Here is a 17,040-nt window from a genome sequence, read left to right on the forward strand (position 1 = left end):
GAATGAGGTGCACGGTACCTCTCCCAATCGCTTTCTTATACTACTTTATTCAAAGCAACTGGCTCGCGTGGCGGTCTGCAGACCAGGTGAGTTGCAGGCTCTAAATCGCTGTAACTTCGTTCAGGGGTGGGGGGTTGGGGGAGCCCGGGCAAAGCCTTGCAATCCTCAGGAGCAACCGCACCGTGGGATAAACTTCGGCTCGGGCTCTGCCGCACGAGAGGGGCGGGGTTACTTGAATTGATTCTCAGGAGAAGGCGATTGGCCCCCGGGGAATCCAAGGGGCGGGACTAGTCTATTGTTGCCATTGGTCCTGAGGGCAAGTTGAGGGATGGCAGCGAGGGGGGCGGAGTCCACGAGGGAAGGCAATTGGCTAGGCTAAAGCCCACCAAGAGGAGCTGGCCGGCAGGCGGGCTAGCCTGAAGCCGGGAGTCCGCAACCAGTAGCCCGGAGGCGGCTGCGCGAGCTCGGCGGGGCGAGGGGCGCACGGGGCGTTGGCACTGGGACGCGCGCTTGCGTCGCCGACTTGGATGCAGCGGGGACGCTTCTGCTCCCCGTGCGCTCGACGCGAGCCATTCAACAGCTGGCCTCGCGGGCTACAATCGTAGGGAGCGACTGGGAGCTTTGCCGGTCGAGACTGCGGCGACTGGAAAGACGCGGCGGCAGTAGCGGCAACCGGGGTACGCCAGCAGAGACCCAGGTGGAGACGCAGCAGCACCCCAGGATCCCGGTAAATGCCCTCCGCTCTGCTTGCAGAGCGGCAGCCACGTCCCGCTGCGTATCAGCGGGCCGGCTGGCCTGGCCTACGGGAGCTGGGTGCCTGTAGACAGGGCCACGCGGGACCCATGGCGGGGATTGGGGAGGGGATGCTCAGGAGGCCTGGGTCGCTCTGCCTGCCCCTGCAGAGTCAGGGTTTTCAGAGATGCGCCGGGGCTCTTCCCCTGGTCCTCTCCGTTCACCCTAGACCTTGCTGCACCTCCCCCGGCCCTGGCGCCGCACTAGGGTCGGCTGTGGCACCCACGCCAGAGCTCGCTTCGGCCGCCGAGGTCACTCGAGGCATTCCCCTGGGATACGCTGACAGTGGCGTCTCGCTAGTGGGAACTAAAGGTGCCCTCTCCGGTACCATCCACAGGCCAAAGGCCGGATGTTCAGCTTCACCCCCGGCTCTGGTGCACTCCTCCAATTAACCAGCAGCGGGGCGCCGCCGCCCCCGCCCCGCTGTGACCCGGTCCTGGGCTTCAGGGATTTGTCAAGAGTCTCGCTTGAGCTTTCCAGTGCGGGTGGAATAAAACTGTCCCCAACCTGACTGGTATGACAGGGCCCACCCATGGCACGGGGTTCTGAATTTGGGTTGGGGGCAGCTGGGCCAGGGAAGAGCAGTTTGGAGAGGCCCAGGCGGTAGGAGAAACTGCTGTTCCCGAACACGGAGAAGTCAGGTAGTCTTGGTGCGTGGGACTCACCTCTTCTTTACACGTGGTCTCCTGCACTTGGCTATTTTATTTAAAGCCAACTGTTCAGTTCAGTTCAGTTCAGTCGCCCAGTCGTGTCCGACTCTTTGCGACCTCATGAATCGCAGCACACCAGGCCTCCCTGTCGATCACCAACTTCTGGAGTTCACTCAGACTCACGTCCATCCAGTCAGTGATGCCATCCAGCCATCTCATCCTCTGTCGTCCCCACTGGAGAACTTTTGAGTGTTGCTAACTCCGAGGAGTGAGTTTTATTGGAACACTGGATTCCAGCATGAGAACTGGTCACCCTTTTGACTTTTCCATTTTCTCTGCATCTTGTCTAGACTGGGACTAAGGTCTCAAAGATCAGGCCCATTTTGCTATGTTCTCTCCTACCTGCCTTGATCTAACTTTGGAACGTCATTCTGTTGAGAGAGCAACTTAGGCACAGACAGGGCTCCGTCTTCATGCTGAGAAAACTACTCTTTGGGATAGTATAGTTGGGGTCTCTCCAGTTCCGGTTTGTTTTTGTTTTTTTTTTAGTTTGCTTTTTAAAGAATGTGACATTCCAATAGTCACATTTTTCTATGCCCTGTTTTTCTGTTTGGGTGGGAGGAGTCACTCAAAGCATTGAGTAGCTTGAAGTGTGGAATAACATGCGTGAAGTTATTTTTACCTTGGCTTTTGCTAAGCACAGAGAAAAGTAGCAAGTGGAATAGGCCTGCTGGCACGAGTGTCAGGGGATCCTAGCTATGGTGTAGATCAGAACACGACTGCAGGTGGAGTAACAGAGCCAAGGTGTGGAACCAGTGAAAACCATCTTGGCTTCTGTGATGGTGCCTGGGCTTTCCATGTGTGGCCACCTGCACTAAGTCGCTTCAGTTGGGTCTGACTCTTTGCGACCCCATGGACTGTAGCCCACTAGGCTCCTCTGTCCATGGGATTCTCCAGGCGAGAATACTGGAGTGGGTCGCCATGCCCTCCTCCAGGGCTTTCCATGTAGTCCTAGCCAAAGAGCACACTTGCAGTGTGGCCCTTTTGTCTGGGTTCCCTGCCATACACTCATGCGAAGAGCATGGCCTTTGACGGGCTTCATGTGTCATCTTCAGCATCAGAAGGAAAAGTGAGGTGCAGAGATTTGGCAATATGAAGCTAGCTCATAGTGGTGGCAGTTGTAGTGGTGGTGGTGGTGTGTGTCTGTGTGTGCACACATGTGTGAGGGAGAGAAACTTGTTTCAAATGCTAAAGCAGCTCTCTGCCACCGAGCCTGGCTATGGGTTTGTCTTCCTAACCTGCATTCCTACTTTTGCTAGAGAGAGGGGTTTTGGCTGAGCTCTTTCAGAGCCAAGGTAGTGTTACTTGTATAATTCTCTTAGTGGCCATGTTGGGCCTCTATCAGTTCTGTGTTATAGCCAGCATGCTCCTGAAGCTGTAAGATGCTATGTATTAATAGCAAGTCGGAGGCTGAGGTAGACCAATGCCTAAGGCACAGTCTAAGCAGATGTGGACTGCATGGAATCCAGTGGTGCTTTGCTCAGAAGAGACACCATAAGGCTGGACCACTTAACAGCAGAAGAAGGCCAGCCATAATAATAATATGCATTCACCTTAATTGAGCGTTTATGAGCATTAAATACTTGCATTATTTTTTGTAAACTTGACAATTGTGTAAGGTAGGCATTATTATCTTCTGAAGCTCAGAGAGATTAGGTAAATAATCCAGCTGGTCAGTGGCAGAGGTGGGGTTTGAACCCGGGTCTGGTTGACACTAGCACTTGAGCTTGAAAATATTTTACCATTTCATGTCACAGAGGAGGTTTCAGAAACCAGGTGGGATGTGAGCAAGGCTTTGAAGGGTGGGGTTTATGTAGGGAGAGAGGACATTTAGAGAGAGGGATTTGAAGGAACTTGAGGGAGACTGGCCTGGCTAGAAGGTGGGATGGACACAGGGCATGATTAAATACAGAGTTGGTGGGGGTGGGGTTGTGCTCTAAGAGCCTTGAAAGGAACTTGGGACTTAATGCAGTAAGAATGAGGGCAAGGTTGAGAAGTTTTGAGCAAAGACAAGCAGGTCAAAGCCAGTCCTCATTCCTTGGTGTGTCCTACCTGGGTCCCCAGGCCTGTCCTTGCCTCATTCTTCCTTGAGAACCTCGCCCAGCTGTCAGTATATTTAACTCTTGTTTTAAAATTTCCTGAAACTTTGGAGAGCACTGGGTACATGCAACCAAGCAGAAGGAGCAAGCTGGGAGTCTGGGGTCAAGTTCAGCCCTAGATGGGTGTGCTTCAGCCTGTACAATATTTTTTTTAAAGCAATTGAATTAGGGGCCAACGTTGAAAAACCAAGGAGCCCAATAAAAATCAGGATTTCCAGCTTCTCTCTTCTTTTAAAGTTTTTTTAATTTAATTTTTTTTAACACCAAAACATTTTGTATTCGGATATGGCCAATTAAAAATGTTGTGATAGTTTCAGATGAACAGAGTGCTTCTCTTGAAATGCCAGAAGACTTGGCTGGGGTTTCGCCCACAGAAGACAGAACCATGCAGTGCTGATTGGCTGGGGTCACATCCCCCATGTCCTGGGACACACCTGACCTGGTGGGCCCCAGACCCGTACTCGAGGGCAGCAATCCCTCATGCAGGAAGATGCTATTTAGGATTAGCTTCTTGTCTTACTGTGTAATTAGGGAATTGTCAGACCTGCAGAAGGACTGACTCTGAAATGTGAATATTCTTAACATGCAGGAGTGCTGTGGCCCTGGCTGGGGAAGGGTTACTGACCAGGAGCTGAGCGGCATCCTGACGTGGCACCTTTCCTTTGGGCTGGGATTTTGAAGCCTGCTCTGATGGGGTCCCAAAGAGACAGTCTGGCAGGCCTTGCTTGGACTCAGGTTTTGTTCCTGAGAATCTAGGTCAAAATGATGAAAAGAGTTCAGAGGGAAGAAGAACCAACTCGGAGATGATGACCTAAAAAGTAACGTGTTCAAATCTGGTGAATCTGGAAGTCACTGAAGACACTATGTATGTTCTAGGGGGACAGCTATGAGCCATCTCTGTGCTGGTGTTTGGGGTGAGTGGTCTTCTTGGTGCAGGACTGTACAGGCCCTGCGAGATGCTTAGCAATTCTGGCCCTCTGTTCACCCAGTGACAGCAGTACCTGTCCCTGTGCCAGTTGTTGTGACAACTACAATCAATGGTAACTATGCCAGTCCCACCACTTTTGAAGGGCACAGTGCTAACACATTTGAAAACCACTGAGGTATATTCCCAGGAATTCTAACCCATTTCATGAGAAAGAGTGTTAAACCCATTATCACTTCTCTGTGGCCCAGAGTATATCCTGTGCTTCCCACGGTGCTCACCATTTGCTTCTTCAGATTGCAGTGGTCTTAATTTCTTTCTCTTTCTAGACACAGTTCTTTGAGGGTAACTCATCACTGTAGCTTCCAAAGTGTCTTAAACACTTAAATGGAGTAGCTGCTTATAGGTGCACTTAACTGATCTCCACATTCACTGATTAATATTAGTAGCTCTGGGGGCCTTGAAAAAACAAGCAAAGTTTGTTTTAGCATTTCACTATTCATCTCCAGATGCTATTATTTGTATTTTCAATATGGGAGTAACATTTTTTCTTTAAAAATTTGAAGTTTAGTTGATCTATAATGTTGCGTTAGTTTCTGGTATACAGCAAATTGATTCAGTTATACAAATATATATGTGATATGTAATATTTTTCAGATTCTTTTCCATTATAGGTCATTAGAAGGTATTGAATGTAGTTCCCTGTGTTGTACAGTAAATCCTTGTTGTTTATTTAGATAGTGGTGTGTATCTGTTAATCCCAAGCTCCTAATTTGTCCCTCCGCCTGGCTTTCCCCTTCATTAATTGTAAGTTTGTTTACAACATCCGTGAGTCTGTTTTGAATGTAGTTGATGAGCAAATTCTTTGCTTCAGGAAAGACTTAGTATTGTTAAATCCCTACCACGTGCCAGGCTCTGTTCTAGGCTCTGAAGAGAAAATGATGAACAAGACACATGCAGTCCCTTCCTACTCTCATGGAACTTCCAAACTGGGGGTGGGGCAGATAAAAAGCAGATTAACTAGTCCACGTGATCACTTCAGTGTTACAGTGAAAATAAGATGGGTTGCTACACTACAACCTGATGGGGGTGGGAGCAGCCCTGTTTAAGACAGTGTTCTCTGAGTTGAATCTGAAAAATGGGAAAGAGCCAGCCATGAGAAGAGCTTGGAGGAGAGTGCTGCAGCCAGAACCCAGCATGGGGGCAAAGGCTTTGTGAGGAGTGAACCTGACATGTTCAAGGAACAGTCAGCAAGGCCAGTGTGGCTGAAACAGGACAGGACAGTAGGGGAGAAGGGTAATGGGGTGAAAGAGGTGGGTAGGGGTTGGATTTAAAGGGAAGCAGTTTAGATTTGGTACAAAGCATGTTGGGGAGCCACTGGAGGGTTTTGAACAGAGGAGCAACACTGTCTGAGTTAGGATTTTTTTAAAAAAATCATCTTGACTGTTGTGTAGCTTGAACTCTATGGGGGCAAGGATGGAAGGAGAGAGACCAGCAGGGGGCTGTTGCAGTCATCCAGGTTAGAGACCATGATGGTGTGAACTTGTGGAGTAGCTGTGAAGATGGAGATGGATTTGGAATGTTTGATCAAGGAATGGAGTGGAAATGATCTTGCTGCAGTATTGAATCTGAAAGGAGAGGAGGAAGAATGCCTGGTAGCCTGAGCACCTGAGTGAAGGGCTCTATTTAGGGAGATAAGAGTTACTGGGTTTTGGGGGTAGGGGGTAGTCTGAGGTAGGGAGCAGGTTTGGGGAGAGGAAAATTAAGGTTGAGGTGCAAATGGGACATTTAGCTTGGAAACATTGAATGGGTAGTTGAATATCAGTGTTAGGGTTGGCTGGAGCTCCAGCCTATAGAAAAATTAAATGCAAGTTAGAGCCACTTTAAGTTGCTATTATATAATGGAAACTAACTAACAAAGGAGAAGGCGATGGCACCCCACTCCAGTACTCTTGCCTGGAAAATCCCATGGACGGAGGAGGCTGGTAGGCTGCAGTCCATGGGGTCGCGAAGAGTTGGACACGACTGAACGGCTTCACTTTCACTTTTCACTTTCATGCATTGGAGAAGGAAATGGCAACCCACTCCAGTGTTCTTGCCTGTAGAATCCCAGGGACAGGGGAGCCTGGTGGGCTGCCGTCTCTGGGGTCGCACAGAGTCGGACACAACTGAAGTGACTTAGCAGCAGCAGCAGCAACTAACAAAGGTAGTAGAAATCAGGACTGTGAGGATTCAACCATCCCTCCCCTCCACCTTTCGCCCCTGGCAACCTCAAGTTTATTCTCAGTCTGAGTCTGTTTCCACTTTGTAAATAAGTTCATTTGTACCATCCCTTCTAGCTTCAACATATAAGTGATATTATATGATATTTCTCTGTCTGACTTACTTCACTCAGTATGACAATCTCTAGTCCATCCATGTTGCTGCTAATGAATAGTTGGGGGGTTTGAGATTGACATGTACATAGTGCTGTATTTAGAGTGGGTAACCAACAAGGACCTACTGTATAGCATGGGGAAGTCTACTCAATGTTACATAACAGTGTTACAGTGGGAAAAGAATTTGAGAAAGAATAAATATTGGGTTGGCCAAAAAAGTTTATTTGGATTTTTCTAAAACCTGAACAAACTTTTTGGCCAACCCAATACATATATATTTGTGATTGGGTCCCTTTGCTGTGCTCCTGAAGCTAGCACAGCATTGTTAATCAACTAAACTCCAATATAAAATAAAAAGTAAAAAAGAAACCCAATAAGGATCCAGTGTGAGCAGGGCTGCAAGAAGATCAGGCATGTTAACACTGCCGTTGGCATGATAAATTGACTTTATCTTTCAGGAGAACAACTTGACAATATGTAATAAGCCATGCAAATGTTTTCCTAGCCTTTGACATGGGAACATATTTCAAGGAAACAGTTTTTTAAAAGATTTGTACAAAGATTTCCATTAGTGGTGCTTGTTCTCATACTAGTAGTACAGAGCGGTAGTGGCGCTCTTGTGGAAGAGAAAAAAGAAAGCACAGATCCCAAGGGAGGGGGACCATGTAACCAAATATCTAGTAACTCTAAAGAGTTTCTGTAGACTTTCTCTTTATATACAATTTCTCTCTATATAGAATTTGCTATAGGCACAAAAAGTGAAATGTGTTGACTATGTCAATTCTGGAATTGTGATTCAACAGGTGCAAACCCAGATTGTGAAGGCCCGTAAGTACAACTGTGTAAACCTCACATGCTATTCATGCTGAAAATAATAAATATACAGTTGTCCTGTTTTTTCAAACCACTGCATCTGCTTTTGACTTTGTCCCCCTTTCTCCAAACACTTGGCAGTGTTTGGTGATCAGGGTGCTATGACACAGAGGTCCACCATGAAGAATTCACATGAATTGTGGCTTCTCCAGTCTTTCCTCCCTTTATCACACTTTTGCCAGAAGGTATTGGAAAGTATCTTCTCCTGCAGGATATGTATTTAAATAAGTTTCCCTTGGGATTTTATTTTTTTCTCTATTTTAAAAAAATTTTTACTTTATTTTACTTTACAATAAAATACTGTGGCTCTCACAGACTGCATGGTCCCATGTAAAGGTTGCTTTTTCCCTGTAGGTGGCGACTCGTGGGCAGGAATCTTGCTGGTAATTTTCAGGTTGTGAAGATAAAACCTGAGAAGCAAAACACTGGTGACTTGACGATATGCAAATATTACTTCTCACAAATAATTCTCTGACTCTTCAATGAGTGAGGCAGAAGTACAGAAGATACTCCAACCACATTCCGTTAAATCCCTGATAGCTTTTTTTCCCTAATATGAAAAAGAGAAAGCAATGCGTCTACTTCAGTAGCGTCATAGTAAACTAATACAAGGTTTAAGGCGGTATTCCTAGCTGGAAGTGTCTAGAGAGAGATATTTTGTAACAAAAATGTTCTTGCTATTGGAAAAGGGGGCAAAAGACCACAAGGTTGGTCAGACAGGTCTTCCAACTGCCTGTGCTCCCTCCCTTGCAACCATGGACTGACTCATACTAACAAAGTGGCATAAATGTATTTGCACTGAAAGGCCTAACACAAACCTTTCTTTAGGTTAATTTAGTGACTGAGCACACACACACTTTTTTTTAATGGAAGTATTGTTGATTTGCTCTATTGTGTTAGTTTCAGGTATAACATAGTGATTCAGTATTTTTGCAGATTCTCTTCCATTATAGGTTATTCCAAGATATCAGGTATAATTCCCTGTGCTATTCAGTAAATCCTTGTTGCATATCTATTTTATGTAGTTTGTTGACCATGCCTCAAATTTGTCCCTCCCCTCCTCCCTCCCCACTTTGGTAACCATAAATTTATTTTCTATGTCTGAGTCTGTTTCTGTTTTGTATATATATTTATTTGTATTATTATTTAGATTCCACATTTAAGTGATATTATACAGTATTAGTATTTGTCTGACTTCTTTCACTAAACATAGTATTCTCTAGGTCTGTCTACATTGCTGCAAATGTCAATATTTCATTCTTTTTATGGCTGAGTAATTGGGTTAATTTATTTTTATTACTCTCAGAAACACTTTGATTTCCCCAACATTATCACATAAAGGGAACATTCATATGATCTTTTAAAAGAGGGAAACAAAAACAGGAAATTAAGTTGCCCAAAGAGGTGAGTTAACACGAACCCAGTTTTCTTCATTTCAAGATCAAAATTTCCTGTACTAAACCGTACTTTAGAGCAGATTTTCTTTGTGCTGGTAGAAGAGATTCTCTCTCAGTAAGACTGCAGTATATCATGGTCGCAAATTGGTCATTGCTGTGGGTCTCCAAAAAGTCACTTATTTTATGCCCTGAAAGCCCCCAGAACCACAATAAGCCCTTTAGGACCATCTTAATTTGAGAATTTAGTCATTTGGTGGATCCTAGATTGGTTGTCTTCCCCTTATTGCAACATTGTGTGCTGCTCATTTTAATGATGTGATTTAAAGATTTTTAAGATCAGAGCATATGGTCAGCCCAGTTTTTAAATTGTTGTTCAGGGGACTTCCCTGGTGGTCCAGTGACAGACTGCATTCCCAATGTAGAGGGCCTGGGCTTGATCCCTGGTCAGGGAACTAGATCCTACCTGCCACAAGTGAGGTTGCATGTCGCAGCTAAGACCTGGCACAGCCGAATAGACAAAGATTTAAAAAAATTATAGTTCGGGTTAATGATGTATCAAAACACCTGAACGCTCATCCATGACCTCTTGACTGAAAAACCAGGGAACTCCTCTATTTGGTCAAGACTTACTGGAATTCTGTACTAGTTGAGAAATTGGAAATTGACTAGGTTGATTTGACCCAAATACATTTTGGCTGCCTTGTTGACAATGAATATGTCAATATAACTTTATACATCTTAAATGCTTTCAAAATGACTTAACTGTAAGTTTCAGAAGCCTAAAGAAAAAAGGGAGCAAAAGACTACTTTGAAAGAGGATATTGAGTTGTGCAGATGGCCTTATTTTTTTTTTCACTGTTCAAAAAAAATGTGCCTCATTCAAATAGCCTTCCTAGCACCCTGACAGCAAGTATTTATGAGAGTGAGAAAAAGGGAGAGAAAATGAATGAGGCATACTTTGCTTATGACTCAGGTTCTTTTAATGTCATGGTTCTGATCTAAAACACCTGAGGTGTAGCAGAGGCCTCCCTCTAGTATCTTCTGAAATGAGAGAAGGTATTGGAAGAACTTTGCTTGCAGACCCTATAGAATGTATTGATTTTTCACTACAGGTTCAAACAACTGTTTTAGGGACTATCTCGAAACTGATTACTTTTCTCTAGTCTCTTATTCTACTGCTATTTAGTCAGCTTTGCTACTAGCTATAGAGGCAGGAAGATGGGGCGGACCCATGACTAGAGAAAGCAGCCACGGTTCTCTGAGAAGCTGCTAGAAATGTTCTGGCGTTGAGAACTGGTTGAGTGAAATGCTTTGGTAGAGCTGTGTACACAAGATACTGCTGGAATGTGCACTGTGTAAACATTATTGAATAACTCTAATTTTTGAAGGTTAAAGGAGTTCTCATTTGCCTCTGCAAAGGCGTTGAAGAATGAGTGATCTCAGTGGTGCTGCCTTTCATAACAAGGCTAGAAGAGAGATATGTGTGTGTGTGAGGGGGCTAGGAGGCCATGGTAGAACATACTAGAGCATGGGAATAGTTAAGAGTCTTGATTGAAATTCAATTTTTGAATCATTGATGAAGGCCATACTTACGACATTCCTTGCCATCAGGGCTTAGCTTATATTAGGCATATGACAGGGATTAGTAAAAATGATGGGGAAATTGTTAATGAATTCTACCATTACTATCAATTGAAGCACAGACATATTAAAAGGGAATTTAGCATAATACTCTCAAGGTCTTTCCATGCTGTCACAGATGACATGATTTCATCTCTTGTATAGAGTATTATGCTATGTCAAATAAGTCAGAGAAAGATACCAAAAGATCTCACTCACATGTGGAATATAAAACACAAGCAAACACCTAAAATTAATTAGCAAACCAAGCAAAGCAAATACATAGATATAGAGAACAAAGTAGTGGTTACCAGAGGGAAAGGTGCTGGGGAGAGGGTGAAATTATAAAGGGGGTCAACTGTATGGTGTTGAATGGAAAATAAATTTCTGGTGGTAAGCACACTGTAGAGTACTCAGTAGTGGACATATAATTTAAGTGCATACAGTTTATATAATGTTATAAATCCCTTTACCTCAATTTTTAAAAAAGTATTTAGAGGGCATATTCAGTTCAGTTCAGTCATTCAGTCATGTCTGACTCTGTGACCCTATGGACTGCAGCACACCAGGCTTCCCTGTCCATCACCAACTCCTGGAGTTTACCCAAATTCATGTCCATTGAGTAGGTGATGCCATCCACCCATCTCATCCTCTGTTGTCCCCTTCTCCTCCTGCCCCCAATCTTTCCCAGCATTAGGGTCTTTTCAGATGAGTCAGCTCTTCACATCAGGTGGCCAAAGTATTGGAGTTTCAGCTTCAACATCAGTCCTTCCAATGAACACTCAGGACTGATCTCCTTTAGGATGGACTGGTTGGATCTCCCTGCAGTCCAAGAGACTCTCAAGAGCCTTCTCCAACACCAGAGTTCAAAAGCATCAATTCTTTGGTGCTCAGCTTTCTTTATAGTCCAATTCTCACATCCATATGTGACTACTGGAAAAACCATAGCTTTGACTAGACAGACCTTTGTTCACAAAATAATGTCTCTGCTTTTTAATATGCTGTCTAGGTTGGTCATAACTTTCCTTCCAAGGAGTAAGCGTCTTTTAATTTCATGGCTACAGTCACCATCTGCAGTGATTTTGGAGGGCAAATTATGTTGTTTTAAAGAATCAATTTTAAATCATATCCTGGTAACTTGATCTCAGTGATTTTGCCTATTTGAGTAGATACATTTTTATTAATGGACTTCCCAGGTGGCTCAGTGGTAAAGAATCCACCTGCGCAGGTTCAATCTCTGAGTCAGAAAGATCCCCTGGAGGAGGAAATGGCAACACACGCTAGTATTCTTGCTTGGAAAATCCCATGGACAGAGGAGCCTGGTGGGCTATAGTCCATGGGGTCACAAAAAAGTCAGACACAACTGAGCAAATAAGCACGCATGCATTTTTATTAATAAATATAAATATGCATAAAATGTGTAACTGTATCTACTAAATAATATATGTAATTTAAAGTAGTTTTCCTTTTTAAATTTAAGGATATTTGATTTATAATATTGTATTAGTTTCAGGTATGCAGCAAAATGACTCAGTTATATATGTATATAACTGATTCTTTTCCATTATAGGTTGTTATAAGATATTGAATATAGTTCCCCATACTGTACAGTAGGTCCTGGTTGTTCATCTCATTTATATAGAACACTATCTATCTGTTAATCCCCAAATCCTAATTTATCAATCCCCCACCCTTCCCCTTTCGTAACCATAAGTTTGTCTGAGTCTGTTTCTGTTTTGTAAATAAGTTTACTTGTATCATCTTTTTTAGATTCCACGTATAAATGATATCATATGATATTTGTCTTTGATTTACTTCATTTTGTATGATAAACTCTAGTTCCATCCATGTTGCTGCAAAAAGGCATTATTTCATATATATGTGTTCCTAAGCCATAAAAAACATATATGAAATGCCATTTGCAGCAACATGGATGGAACTAGAGATTATCATTCATATATATGTGTGTGTGTGTGTGTGTGTGTATATATATATGTAACCTTCTTTATCTATTCAGTTGTTAATGGACACTTCGGTTGCTTCCATGTCTTTGCTATTGTAAATAATTCTGCTGTGAACATTGGGGTGCATGTATCTTTTTGAATTAAAGTTTTTGTTTTTTCTGGAAATATGCCCATGAGTGGGATTGCAGGATCATATAGTAACTCTATTTTTAGTTTTTAAGGAAACCTCAATACTGCTTTCCATAGTGGCTGCAGCAGTTTACATTCCTGACTGGTGTAAGATGATACCTCGTTGTAGTGTTGATCTGCATTTCTCTGATAATTAGCGATGTTGAGCAGCAGATTGCTTTATTATTTTTAAAAATTAGTTTATTTTAATTGGAGGATAGTTGCTTTACAATATTGTGATGGTTTTTGCCATATATCAACATGAATCGGCCATAGGTATACATGGACTCCATGGCAGATTACTTTTGAACATGTTAAAACAGAGATTGTATGGGGGAAAAAGGCACAAACCTTTTAAAACCTATTTTCAGGCATAAGGTAGGGCCTTGTACAGTTTTAACTAGATTCAAGGATTGGCATGTTTAAGCTTAGAGTTGAGAAAGTGTCCTGTTTAGAAGTTTCTGGCCTCTCTGAATGACTAAGAGGATGCAGCCACCCCAGGCCCTCCTTTCCTCACCGTGGCCTTCAGATGGGGCACCAGCCTCAGTCTCTGCTCAGCATTCTTTACTTGCTGAGGCCATCTTGCTCTCCACTGTGGTCATCTGACTTGTGACCTCTGCTGTAGAATTTATTGCTTATTTTAGAGTCGGCGTGAGAATGAAGCAATGGCCACTTTTTTTTTAATGTCAAAAAATACGGGTATCAAGCACTATAAAATACCATCTGATCCATTTCCCTTCAAATTTTAGAAGAGCATTTATTATACTTCAGGAAAGCAGAAAGATCTGGCTAAAATATAGAAACTGAGTGGAAATTGCCCTTGTGAAGGATATGAGGCATATGTTTAATGTCAAGAAGTTAATTTTTAGTAGTCTTTGTGAGTTTAATCTTAAGTAGAAGGAAAAATAGAAAATTTACATACAATCCATTTATATCAATCATGATTTTAAATGAGTGACTAAAAAATGCCTCTGTTAACAGTGTAAATCACCAAAACATTTTATTAAAACCACTTTGCAAAAAACTCATCACTCAGTTTCTGAACTTCATTCCTGTGTATACATAGTTTTGACAAAATCGTATCTAAAATGACACCACAATAAGCATCTTTGAACTTGTTCTCTTCTTATTTTTAATTCTTTCCTTAGGTTGAGTTCCTAGAGCAGGTTCCTGGTTCAAAGGGGATGAGCATTTTTATGGTTCTTGGTTTGTTTTGCCAAGTTATTCTAAAAAAAAAGATGTAATTAATTTTTCATTCTGATAGCTCAGCTGGTAAAGAATCCGCCTTCAATGCAGGAGACCCCGGTTTGATTCCTGGGTCCAGAAGATCCCCTGGAAAAGGAATAGGCTACCCATTCCAGTATTCTTGGGCTTCCCTGGTGACTCAGATGGTAAAGAATCAACCTGCAATGTGGGAGACCTGGGTTCGATCCCTGGGTCAGGAAGATCCCCTGGAGGAGGGCATGGCAACCCACTCCAATATTCTTGCCTGGAGAATCTCCATGGACACAGGAGCCTGGTGGGCTACAGTCCATGGGGTCGCAGAGAGTTGGACACGACTAAATGACTAAGCACAGCACAGCAGCAAGATATGAAGGTGCCTAGTTTTTCCTTCTTCCCCAAACTCTCCCATGAGTGGGCTTTTGTAATTTTTTAGTTATTTGTGTTAAAAGTACTCAGTGTGATTGTGTATCTTGAAATTAAAATTTAGATCTTGGTATCGTTAGCTATTTTTGTATAATAAGCCATCCGAAAACTTAGTGGTTTAAACAAAAACCATTTCTTATTTCTCATGAGTCTGTAGTTTCTCACGACTGTTCTGCTCATCTGTGATGGCGGCAGTTGATCTTAATGGGGATTGCTCTTATGTGAGCTGTCAGTTGGTGGGCTGGCTGGGAGCTGGCTGGACTAGGATGGCTGATGAGCTCTTCCCCATGCAGCCTTTTTCAAGCAGGCTAGCCCACGATTCTCCACATGCTATGGAAGGGTTCCAGGAGAGTGAGGGCCACTTGATGCCTCGTCTGAGAGCTGGTACTTGAACACTTTTGCCACATTCTATTAGGGGGAAAAAAGGCGAACTCACGTTCAAGAGCTGGGGGAAAGTAAACTCTGATAGCAACAACTCTCAGTTCAGTTCAGTTGCTCAGTCGTGTCCAACTCTTTGAGACCCTATGGACTGTAGTACGCCAGGCCTCCCTGTCCATCACCAACTCCTGGAGTTCACTCAAACTCATGTCCATCGAGTCAGTCATGCCATCCAACCATCTTATCCTCTGTCGTCACCTTCTCCTCCCACATTCAGTCTTTCCCAGCATCAGGGTCTTTTCAAATGAGTCAGCTCTTCACATCAGGAGGCCAAAGTATTGGAGCTTCAGCTTCAGCATCAGTCCTTCCAATGAACACTCAGGACTGATTTCCTTTAGGATGGACTGGTTGGATCTCCTTGCTGTCCAAGGGACTCTCAAGAGTCTTCTCCAACGCCACAGTACAAAAGCATCAATTCTTTGGTGCTCAGCTTTCTTTATAGTACCAATCTCACATCCATATGTGACTACTGGAAAAACCATACCTTTGACTACACAGACCTTTGTTGCAAAGTAATGTCTCTGCTTTTTAATATGCTGTCTAGGTGGGTCATAACTTTTCTTCCAAGGAACAAGCATCTTTTAATTTCATGGCTACAGTCACCATCTGCAGTGATTTTGGAGCCCAAAAAAGTAAAGTTTCTCACTGTTACCATTCTTTCTCCATCTATTTGCCATGAAGTGATAGGACCAGATGCCATGACCTTAGTTTTGTGAATGTTGAGTTTTAAGCCAACTTTTTCACTCTCCTCTTTCACTTTCATCAAGAGGCTCTTTAGTTCTTTCTGCCATAAGGGTGGTATCATTTGCATATCTGAGGTTATTGATATTTCTTCCAGCAATCTTGATTCCAGCTTGTGCTTTATCCAGTCCAGCATTTCTCATGATGTACTTTGCATATAAGTTAAATAAGCAGGGTGATAATATACAGCCTTGACTTACTCCTTTCCCAATTTGGAACCAGTCTGTTGTTCCATGTACAGTTTTAACTGTTGCTTCTTTACCTGCATACAGATTTCTCAGGAGGCAGGTCAGGTGGTCTGGTATTCCCATCTGTTTAAGAATTTTCCACAGTTTATTGTGATCCACACAGTCAAACGCTTTGGCATAGTCAAAAAAGCAGAAGTAGATGTTTTTCTGGAACTCTCTTATTTTTCTGTGATCTAGCGGATGTTGGCAATTTGATTTAAGTTCATGTACTGTTGAAGCCTGGCTTGGAAAATTCTGAGCATTACTTAGCTAGTATGGGAGATGAGTGCAATTGTGCGGTAGTTTGAGCATTCTTTGGCATTGCCTTTCTTTGGGATTGGAATGAAAACTGACCTTTTCCAGTCCTGTGGCCACTGCTGAGTTTTCCAAATTTGCTGAGCATCATCTTTTAGGATTTGAAATAGTTAAACTGGAATTCCATCACCTTCACTAGTTTTGTTTGTAGTGCTGCTTCCTAAGGCCCACTTGACTTCACACTCCAGGATGTCTGGCTCTAGGTGAGTGATCACACCATCGTGGTTATCTGGGTCATTAAGATCTTTTTGGTATAGTTCTTCTGTGTATTGTAGCCACCTCTTCTTAATATCTTCTGCTTCTGTTAGGTCCATACCATTTCTGTTCTTTATTGTGCCCATCTTTGCATATTAAGTTCCCTTGGTATCTCTCATTTTCTTGAGGAGATCTCCAGTCTTTTCCATTCTATTGTTTTCCTCTATTTCTTTGCATTGATCACTGAGTAAGTCTTTCTTATCTCTCCTTGCTATTCTTTGGAACTCTGCATTCAAATGTGTATATCTTTCCTTTTCTCCTTTGCCTTTCACTTCTCTTCTTTTCATAGCTGTTTGTAAGACCTCCTCAGACAACCATTTTTCCTGTTTGCATTCTTTTTCTTGGAAATGGTCTTGATCATTGCCTCCTGTACAATGTCATGAACCTCCATCTCTATGTCATGTTATAAAGTGTGTGGATACAGGGAGGGGTAAAAAATCAGCATCATTTTTGCAGCTGTTAGACTGCAGTGGTCAATATTGTCCTTCAAA

General features: G+C 43.1%; 1 protein-coding gene across 1 annotated transcript in view; it reads left to right on the forward strand.

Annotated features, from left to right (window-relative positions):
• Positions 1 to 522: 522 nt before the first annotated feature.
• Positions 523 to 17,040, forward strand: part of LOC102172244 (A-kinase anchor protein 17B) — a 28,559-nt gene continuing 12,041 nt past the window's right edge. The window contains exon 1 of the mRNA XM_018044074.1: positions 523 to 727. The gene's annotated coding sequence lies outside the window, so the exon portion shown is untranslated. The remainder of the gene's footprint in view (positions 728 to 17,040) is intronic.

Source organism: Capra hircus (genome assembly GCF_001704415.2).
Source record: "Capra hircus breed San Clemente chromosome X unlocalized genomic scaffold, ASM170441v1, whole genome shotgun sequence".
Classification (NCBI taxonomy): domain Eukaryota; kingdom Metazoa; phylum Chordata; class Mammalia; order Artiodactyla; family Bovidae; genus Capra; species Capra hircus.